This window comes from Monodon monoceros, unplaced genomic scaffold (assembly GCF_005190385.1).
Source record: "Monodon monoceros isolate NGI ecotype Baffin Bay Population unplaced genomic scaffold, NGI_Narwhal_1 Super_Scaffold_20, whole genome shotgun sequence".
Classification (NCBI taxonomy): domain Eukaryota; kingdom Metazoa; phylum Chordata; class Mammalia; order Artiodactyla; family Monodontidae; genus Monodon; species Monodon monoceros.
In genome coordinates this window covers 15307804-15318696 of record NW_021703777.1, presented here as the reverse complement: position 1 = coordinate 15318696, position 10893 = coordinate 15307804, and positions in this window count along the sequence as shown.

Genomic DNA, 10893 nt, shown 5'->3' with positions numbered 1-10893 from the left:
ATGAAGTGCTTATAGTATGACTTTGGTCAATTAGTAAATTTTTGTCAGTTACTTTTAAGAAAAGGAAAGAAAAGAGAAAAAATATCACTTGCCTAGTGAACTTTTAGTCACTGCATAACTATCTATTGGGTATAAAAAGGACCTTTACTAGCCCATGGAATATAATATTGGTCAGACAGATAAGATCTTGCCTTCATGTATCTCACAGCTTTATTTAAGGCAGATCGACTTTATAAAACATGGAATAAATGGTTCTAGAGTATAAAATGGTATGAAAATAAAAAGTATAAGGTAGGTGAAAATGGGCTCTGGAAGAAAGCTAAACCAAAATTTAGCATGAAAAGGGGAAGCCAAGGACAGGCAGAACATCATACTAATGTTGGAGGAAAAAGCCAAACCTTATGTGTATGTCACAGACATACAGAGCACCCTCGTTTCCATTTCTATTCAATTTGTTCTGGCAAAAGATTAGGTAAATGTAAAAGCTACTCGTCTTATATATTTTGTATTTTTATCCTGTTCCATGAAATGTCTACCATGCATGCTTATTTTCTCCTCATCAATAAATTAATGAAGGAAAGGATATTTACATCTCTTCCCTTATCCCAGTGCTTTTGTAATGTACATCTTCCTAAATGTCTAAGTAAAATGTCAAATGTACTGATAAATATTACCACCATAAAACAACAGCAACAATAACAACAAAAACCCAAGTAAAAACAAGCAAACATAGGTAACTTAAAAATGCTCTAAGGTTTTACAAACTTGCAAAACCTTTTTCTTGTGTGTGTAATTTTTTTCTTTTTTTTTTTTCATTTTTTCACAAAATATATAACTCAAATCTTTGTAGACTTCTCTTTATGAGATTGGGACTCACTTGGCTTTTTCACCTCACCTTTGGAACCTCTTTCCCCTTCTCCTTCTCAGAATTTAATTAAGAAGGTACACTTTGGGTCTCTAGACTTAAATGTACAATCAGCATTACTATGTGTCTCAACTTTGCTTCCCAACTCAGTGGCACATGTACAGATTTGCTCCTTCTCCCACTGTCCCCAAGAAGCAGTGTGAAGTCCTTCTTGAGGGCTGTCTCATGCTTCCTCAGGTGACTAACATTAGGGGCATCTTGGTGTCACCACCTTATAGTGGAAGTCCCGAGAGTCCCAAGGGTGTTTAGAAAATCATCCAGAGGATCTGAGATGCTTGCTCCTAGCAGTGTATTGGAGAGAAATAATGTCTCTTATCAGTCCCATCCCATCAATATGGAGTCACTGAATTTATCTGTCATATAACAGTCCACAGTATTATTGATGTCAGAATAACAGGAAAGAACTGTTGTACTGAATTGAATTAACTGGGAAACTTTCCTCATTACCACTGGTAAATCACTCTTCTTAAACTGGCTCTTGTTTATGTCAGAACCTGGTACCTGAGGTGCCAGTGAATGAAAATGCTCAAATCACTAACCTGACATTGAAATAATATGAGTTGTGCTGATACTACTGACTATAGGAACTGACTCACCCAACTAGGAGTCTCAACATATTTTCTTGAATTTCCTCAGATAATAACCTCATAAGATACAGCAAGGTTAACACATCCTCCCTTAACAATTTTCTAATCTTTAGGAAAATATGAAATATAGGGCAGACAGTCTTAACACCAACTTATATTAGTGAATATAATGAGCCTAAAACAATATTAATTAGTTTACTGGCACGGCAAGCTGACTAACCTTGAAGTTAAAGAGTTTCTAATCCAAGCAAGTAATATTTGAAGATATGTAGATATCTTAAATATACTTAGGCTTCCTGACCCTGTGTCTGTCTATTGTCTTTCCTACTGTTCTATGCTTATCTGTTGTTCTCATGAAGACATTTATCTTCAGAGGGCCAGCAGTGAATTCCTGGGTTGACGGTCTCAGTTGTTTCTGGATGGACATCATCTGTTTTTAATCTGTGGCTCACCTTAATTCCGTAAGACAAAAAGATAGATGCGTTTTTGTTGTTTTGTTTTTCTGTTTTCTTTTCTTACTGCTGTTTCCTCTCTTCATTCCTGGAAATCTCTGCTCCATCTACCAGTTAACATATCATTTCCAGTCTCTCCTGGTGGCTATTTTACCCAACCAATCCACTGAGTCCTTTCATTTGGTAGATCCTCTAAGAATCAATGACCATGATGGCTTCTACTTTAAAGTTTGGTTTATTTGTTTGTACTGTTTCAGTTATGCAGTTTCTCTTCTTGGTACAGCTTGTTCTTGATGACTCTTAATGAGATGACGTTTAGTGACAGGACATTTTCTGTTGGACACCTACACTAATGGTAAAGTTTCTTGGTTTAATAAACCTATTTGCCAGTCCTTGTGGGAAAGCAATAGAAAATTAGTTACATTTGTGAATATTTTGGAATTGTTGTTATTGTTTCTCATTATTTACTAAATAATAAAGAATCCTTGGTTTATGATTGTAGCAATATTCAACATGTTGCCATGGAAACAAATTATTTGTTGTTTTGAAATTTTACATTTAGATTTGAACTGTAGAAAATATAAAGCTAAAAACAGAAATTAGATGGTTAAGAATTATTGGTAATAAATATTAGTTAAGTTTATCAGGAATGAAAAGTTACATAGTATTTTCTGTAATGATATTTTAGCAAGATTTTTAAACTTTTAATTTGTGCACAAGTATTTATATTCTATATTTGAATAAATTTTTTGGGTTTAAGAAAATACGTAATTAAAAGATTTTAATTATTTCTCAAAAATATTTGAATAAATGACTATTGATAATTAAGTTAAACACTTGTCATTTGTAGACAATGGAAATGACTGTTTGCCACTGCTATGATATTAAAATTTATGTAAACTTATATACATGAAAAATAAGCCAAGTTTAAGACAGCAAAATGCTATCACATTTCACTCTCTTTTCTGTTGTATTCTGCACTGTTTAGTTTTCAAGGCAGCAGAACATTTCAATACTACCTGCAAATATCCTTTATATCAGTAAAAATGTATTACATTCTTGGAACTGAATTTTCTATTCTTCTCTCAGATGAAATCCCATGCTTTGAGAGAGAATTTGGCTTGTGTAAAATGAGGGAAATTTAAAATAATCATAGCGATGGGCATGGATTTCCTTATAGAGCAAATTAAAACTCTTATTTTTCCATACCATAGTCATAATCATTAAAATCTCTTTTTTGACTGTTGTATAATATATTGAAATGCCAAAAAGATAAAACCCCATATATACCTGTGATGTAAAATGCTTACTACCCTAAAGAAAATAATGAAAAAGTATGTCTTTCTTACTTTAGAGTTTATGACAATTGTAGTGTTACTCTGATAATTTTCATAGTAAAACTTCTTCCATTAGGTAGTGGTCTTTGTACTGTTTAATAAAACAGTGGCTTTCAAGTGTTTTTGCTCACGTACCGCCTAAAAGAGTTTTCAAAAATGATATACTCCTTCATAGGCTTTCAGGTTATCTAAAATTTTACATTTAAATAATTTCCAGGATAATTTTCCAGAGTGTTATACATTATATCTGTGCTTTAAATGTATTTTCATCAAAGTCTTTGAGGTACAAATTTAACACGTTCAATTTATGGAAAATATCTTGCAATTTTCAGCCTTTGTTATACAAAGCAGCCAAATGGGAACTATTCTGTCTGAAAATGGGTGCCTTTATTGTGTTTTAACATTTAATAATTGCAAATATATTTATTACAATTTACAGATTAGCTAACAGTTATATACATAAATATAAGTTTAGCTATAAAGTCCCAACAAGCTGCTTACATTTAAATCATTGGATCTGCAGAAGTCAATTTAGACGTCTTCTAGTCCCCTAACTTCACCTTCCTTAAATCGTAAAAAAATAAAATCGGATAGTTTTGATTTCAAGTTAACAATGACTAGATGATGTTATCGCATTTGAACACTCAGAAAAGGAAATTTTACTTGTTTGTACAAAGCCTTTCATATACTACATTGATACTTAAAGCACCATCGCAAGATTTTTAGGTGTGTAAAATGTTCAATTAAAACTTCCAAGGATTTTCTTTTTAAGATTGAAGGTTTAACTTTATTCTAACAACTAGAATCAGAATTAAACTGGTAAGAATTCTGTTTTTTCCCTTGTCCAACTTTAAAATGGTCTCTTTTGTCCTTATCACCATCTGATCACTTCTTTTAAAGGAGGGTAGTAAATGGGAGAATTCTTCACCAAGTTTTAGGTTATTTGGTAGTGAGGTTGGAAATTCAAGGGAACAATTCTCCAAAATCCAGTAAATGTAAAGATATCCCATTATTTTCATATATGCAGAGGTGCAAGATTTCAGAAACACAAAACACAACTTAAGTCTCTGAAATAAAATAGTATACTTCAGTCTGGTTTTAAAAGAATACCCATACATTTTCAAAGTTTTCTTTTCAAGGCAAGTGACACCTTTCCAACTGACACAGCTAGTGCTTGAAACTTAGCCTATTTCCATGCTGTTATACCAGACTCTATAAATGCATTCCCTATGATTACCTAAAATGGAGGGGCACAAAACACACTGAAGAAGGGCCTTGCAAAAATCTGACTAACTTTTAGTTGTTGTACTATCAGTGTGTTTATGTATGAATATATATATATATATATATATATCCATATATATCCATATTAACACTAGAAGCAGTTCTTAGAGCAAACTAAATAGAAATAAAATAGTGACTAGGTAGATTATAAACTGAGGTAGTAACCCGGCAAGCACTTCGATGAAAAATTTGTTCCTACTCTGAAACATGTTCAAAATTAAGAGGTCATCTATTCTATTCATGTTTTCCATTACCTGTGATAGGAGGCACATGAAGTAAAAATAGACCAGTTAACATTAGGAGTCAGTTAACATTCCCCCACCTAACAAATGTACACTATGTAGAGCTAGCTAAATAAAACAAACACAATCAGTCATTGCAAAAACTTCAATTCAATAGTAAACTTTGGTCAAGGTAAATCTGGAAAATCCCATTCTTCTTAGTTTTTTTTTTTCTTTTTCCTTTTTTTGCTTGTAGTTTGCTTAGGAAAATAAATATTGTCACCTTCGTTTATTAAAGATATTGGCTTTTCAAGTGGGGAAAAAAAAGTAAACTTTGGGCTGAATATATTAAGACTTTCTATTTGTTAAATCTATAGTTCTTTCCTGAAATTATAGGCCTTGCCATTACTTCTCTCCCTATTAAAAAAGGATAACACAATAAACTTGGATATTGGCTGAAGTCTATATTTTACATTTCAAACTGGAAAATTAAGACTGCCCATTTCCAAGTTTACAGTGCCACCCTGACAGGTTTTAAAAGTGACGGTGCTGAGGCATGATATTAATAACACTGGTTTTCTTTGAGAGCATATACAACAAAACCAAATTGCTCTGACATGTCTCCTATCTTCCTAGGAAAATTCTAAGCTTTTAAATTTCAAAGCAACTATGATGCAATTATTACTTTCTGAAGTCTTTTACAACAATTGCTACCTGTTGAAGACACAAAGAACCACTCAAGTGGGAACTACAATAACATATACAGACCCTTCTCCAAAAAAGAGTTTGCACAGAAATTAAGTATATCAGATGTTAAAATATGGCAGAAATATGCAGCTTTCCAAAAGTAGCAGAAAGTACTGCACATATAGATTTTGTGGCAGTCCTTGGAAATATTCTAGGTAGAGCTTAACCTAGAAATAAAAACTCACCACACATTTTCAACCACTCATTTTTAGAAAGAAAAAAAACCCAAAAAACAATGACACAAGATAATGTACTTTAAGTTGGTAGTATATACAAGATTATTTTCTTAGCCTTGAAGTAGAAGGGCCAAATTACTGAAATAAAAACATATAGAGAGAACAGAACAGCCCATTAATTTTAGAATGTTCAGGGGGAAAAAGAGCCCGAAGTGTTTAGACAACTACACATAATTTAAATTAGAATGGAAAATGGGCTTTGAACCCTACAAATATTGTTTCCTAAGAAAATAAGTTTCCAAAGTACAAAATTACACCTTAAGAGGTCCCCTTTACAAGTCAGCAAGCAAACATTCAAAAACAGTTTCAACTAAACAAAAAAGGGAGGATTAGAAATCACACCATCTCATCCTTCATTTTCAGTGGGTGCCTTTATTTTAAAATCTGGATTCATGTGTCAGTGTGACTGAGAAAACATGTGTTTTCTGAGAAGTCATGTGTTAGCATGACTGAGAAAACAAACTTTTCTCTAGAATGCTAACTCTAAGATAGATAGGGAGATTGTTTATGTATATAAATAAACTGTTGTTCTAAGTTTGTGGCATATATGAAATTTGGTGCTCACTCTTTCCAATTTTTTAGAAGCTCTATTTGCTGTGCTCTCACAGAACTCATCTCGGTGGCACTGTATTCTTTTTTTTTTTTTTTCTACATCTTTATTGGAGTATAATTGCTTTACAATGTGTTAGTTTCTGCTGTATAACAAAATGAATCAGCTGTATGTATACATATATCCCCATATCCCCTCCCTCTTGCACCTCCCTCCCACCCTCCCTACCCCACCCCTCTAAGTGGTCACAAAGCACCGAGTTGATCTCCTTGTGCTATGCAGCTGCTTCCCACTAGCTACCTATTTTACATTTGGTAGTGTATATATGTCAATGCTACTCTCTCACTTCGTCCCAGATTACCCTTCCCCCTCCCCCCATGTCCTCAAGTCTATTCTCTATGTCTGTGTCTTTATTCCTGCCCTGTCCCTAGATTCATCAGAACCATTATTTTTAGATTCCATGTATATGGGTTAGCATACGGTATTTGTTTTTCTCTTTCTGACTTACTTCACTCTGTATGACAGAATCTAAGTCCATCCAACTCACTATAAATAACTCAATTTTGTTTCTTTTTATGGCTGAGTAATATTCCATTGTATATATGTGCCACATCTTCTTTATCCATTCATCTGTTGATGGACTCTTAGGTGGCTTCCATGTCCTGGCTATTGTAAATAGAGCTGCAATGGTACATGACTCTTTTTGAATTATGGTTTTCTCAGGGTATATGCCCAGGAGTGGGATTACTGGGTCACACGGTAGTTCTATTTTTAGTTTTTTAAGGAACCTTCGTACTGTTCTCCATAGTGCCTGTATCAATTTACATTCCCACCAACAGTGCAAGAGGGTTTCCTTTCCTCCACACCTTCTCCGGCATTTATTGTTTGTAGATTTTTTGATGATGGCCATTCTGACTGGTGTGAGGTGATACCTCATTGCGGTATCATTGTGGTTTTGATATGCATTTCTTTAATGATTAGTGATGGTGAGCATCCTTTCATGTGTTTGCTGGCAATCTGTATATCTTCTCTGAAGAAATTTCTATTTAGGTTTCTGCCCATTTTTGGATTGGGTTGTTTGTTTTTTTGATATTGAGCTGCATAAGCTGCTTGCATATGTTGGAAATTAATCCTTTGCCAGTTGCTTCATTTGCAAATATTTTCTCCCATTCTGAAGGTTGTCTTTTCATCTTGTTTATGGTTTCCTTTGCTGTGCAAAAGCTTTTAGTTTTATTAGGTCCCATTTGTTTATTTTTATTTCCATTACTCTGGGAGATGGGTCAAAAATGATCTTGCTGTGATTTGTCATGGAGTGTTCTGCCTATGTTTTCCTCTTAGAGTTTTATAGTGTCTGGCCTTACACTTAGGTCTTTAATCCATTTTGAGTTGTTTTTTTTTTTTTTTTTTTTTGCGGTACATGGGCCTCTCACTGTTTTGGCCTCTCCCTTTGCGGAGCACAGGCTCCAGACGCGCAGGCTCAGCGGCCATGGCTCACAGGCCCAGCTGCTCTGCGGCATGTGGGGTCTTCCTGGACCAGGGCACGAACCCATGTCCCCTGCATCGGCAGGCGGACTCTCAACAACTGTGCCACCAGGGAAGCCCCATTTTGAGTTTATTTTTGTGTATGGTGTTAGGGAGTGTTCTAATTTCATTCTTTTACATGTAGCTGTCCAGTTTTCTCAGCACCACTTATTGAAGAGGCTGTCTTTTCTCCACTGTATATTCTTGGCATCTTATCTTCTTCTCAAAGATAAGATGACCATATATGCATGGGTTTATCTCTGGGCTTTCTATCCTGTTCCATTGATCTATATTTCTGCCTTTGTGTCAGTACCATACTGTCTTGAATACTGTAGCTTTGTAGTATAGTCTGAAGTCAGGGAGCCTGATTCCTCCAGCTCCATTTTTCTTTCTCAAGATTGCTTTGGCTATTTGGGGTCTTTTGTGTTTCCATACAAATTGTAAAATTTTTTTCTAGTTCTGTGAAAAATGGGTGGCCCTGTATTCTTACAACACTACTTGTTTTGTTCCCTAGATCTGGTTCAGAAGAACTTTCTGCCTGCATTGTAGAAAATAAATGAGAGTGAAGATGAGACTGGAATGAGCAAAACAGTCAGATGGTTGCTGCAGTGATGATACAGGTGAAAGATGTGATGCTCTGGACTTGAATAGAGAAGTAAAGATTGAGAGAAATGAACATATCTAGAGATATACATAAAGGATGATCAACAGAATATATTGACTGCTTGGATGAGTCAGTTTTAACACCCAGGGCCCTGGCTTGGGAAACCAAATTGTTGATGGTGCCATTTACCAAATCAGGAAGCAAGTGATGCATCTGGCCCAGTCAGCAGGAAGAAGAGATGATGAGTTCAGTTTGGGAAATAGTCTTGAGGTCTTCCCTGACATACAAGTGGAGATCAAAGTGGATTATTAATCATACAGGTCTGAGCCTCAAATATATCTCAGAGGAGAGGGGTGAATATTTCCTGTCCTTCAGTCAAGCAGTTTCAGAAATCTGCTATTCATAATCTTTTCTTGATTAATTATGAAGATGGTGGCACTGGTTCTCAAGACATACTTTCTATGATTTCTCCTCTACCTGCTACTCCACATATTAAACATCACTGTCTATTATACATCAAAGTAAAATTATTTCATTTAGTCTCTCATCCTTCTTTAATAAATATTTTGGTAAAAATATACTGAGGAAATTATACAACCATGCAGATATCATTCAATGAATTTCCACATCCTAAATACATCTACATAACCACCACCCAGAGCAAGAAATAGAATACAATCAACAGTGCAAAAGTCCTATCATGTTCCCTGTCAATCACTTCCTTGTCAACAAAAGTAGCCACTATCTTGACTGTTAACTTTATAAATGTGCCTGTTTCCTTGTTGCTGTTGTTGTTTTTATTTTCTTTTAACTTGATATTGCAGGGCCTTGCTTGGAACCTCAAAGTAGGTATGAATATTATTTTCACCTAAAGAGATTTGAAATTCAACAGATGCAGAAAAAAGTCTTCTTGGAGCTTCCCTTATCTGACTAAAAGCAACAACTTCTGAGAAATGAAGCTACCATAAATCCCCTCTCTTGGGAAATTTCATTGCGATGAAGAAGACAGAATGGCACTCACACCCGCATAAACAAATAGCACAAATTTTCTTATCTCCCATTAGTTGGCCTAGAAACTCATTTGTCTTTCCTAAAGAAATCTATTTCTTCTTCCCATAGAAGACTTTTTTGCCCTCCTCCCTTTCCTCTACTAAGTTAGGTATATAAACCTCTCTCTTCAACTATTCAGCAAACTAGCTACTTCTTTTGTTAGCTCCTGTATGCATATGAATAAATATTTCCTCTGTTGATCTATATTTTGTCAGTTTAATTCCCAGGCCCCTGAGAACTGAACCTAAGAGGAAAAGTTTTTCTTACCTAACAATACCAATGGAAATACATATTATGTTCTTTTTTGTGTCTGAAAATTTTGCTCAAAATCATATTTGTATGATTATTTTCATTGCTGAATTAACATTTCCTTGCATGAAATTACAATTTAGTCACTCTAGTATTGAAACAATTTTGGGTTGTTTCACTTATTCATTAATGTATCAATAAGTATGACATACATTTATTATCAATTTAACATTAGATACTGTACTAATTAAAGATAAAAATATTGATAGGACACAATTTATGCCCTCAAGGGACTTATAGTCCAATAGCAGTAGTAAAAGATGAACAATGTAACCAACTGCAATATGGTTGGACTTGATAATTTAGCTTTCTTACACTATGGTTGAGTGAAATGATAGTTGAGATGCATAAATCCTATAATATGTTCAACAATGAAGATATAGTTATTTGCATTTTTTGCAGTAATAATATAATTTTAATGTATACTTGGTGTAGAACAGTATCTTAAAACAAAACAATGTTCTTACTAAATAAAGAAACTAAATAAAAAATGAAGACATATAATTGAAATTGGCTGTGGTGCTCATTATTTTTTAATTTCATCTTAACAAATTGCAGTGTTTTCCCAGTTGATGTAGAAGGTACAGCTGTAACAATACACAAACATACTTGTATATATTTCAAAACTTAAAATAATGTTAAGTATTTTAGCACTGACGTTCACCCTCAGAAGTGTCCTGGTTTTGATGACATAAATGATATGAACATATTAGGCAAGGACAATAAGCAATAGCAAACAAACCAAAATACTGAAAAGTGAAATTTGTGGTTTTCATGATGTTCCACTAAAAAGTTATGTACCATTATTTTATGGTATTTACTTCTAGTCATTCTCAATTTGTTTCAGATTTCAATGGGTGACTTTGGGGTGAAAGATGCCATCTCCTATAATGTCTAATACATCCAACTACCCCACACACTGAAACAACAATTTTAAATGGGAAACATTAAATCAGCTTCCCCTTTGGCACAAAGCTTGAGCCTTTGCTCCTCTACTAGTCCTCATGAATGTATCAGCCTCTCAGAATGAAAGATTGCTCTACTTTACGGTAGACATATATTTTACAACA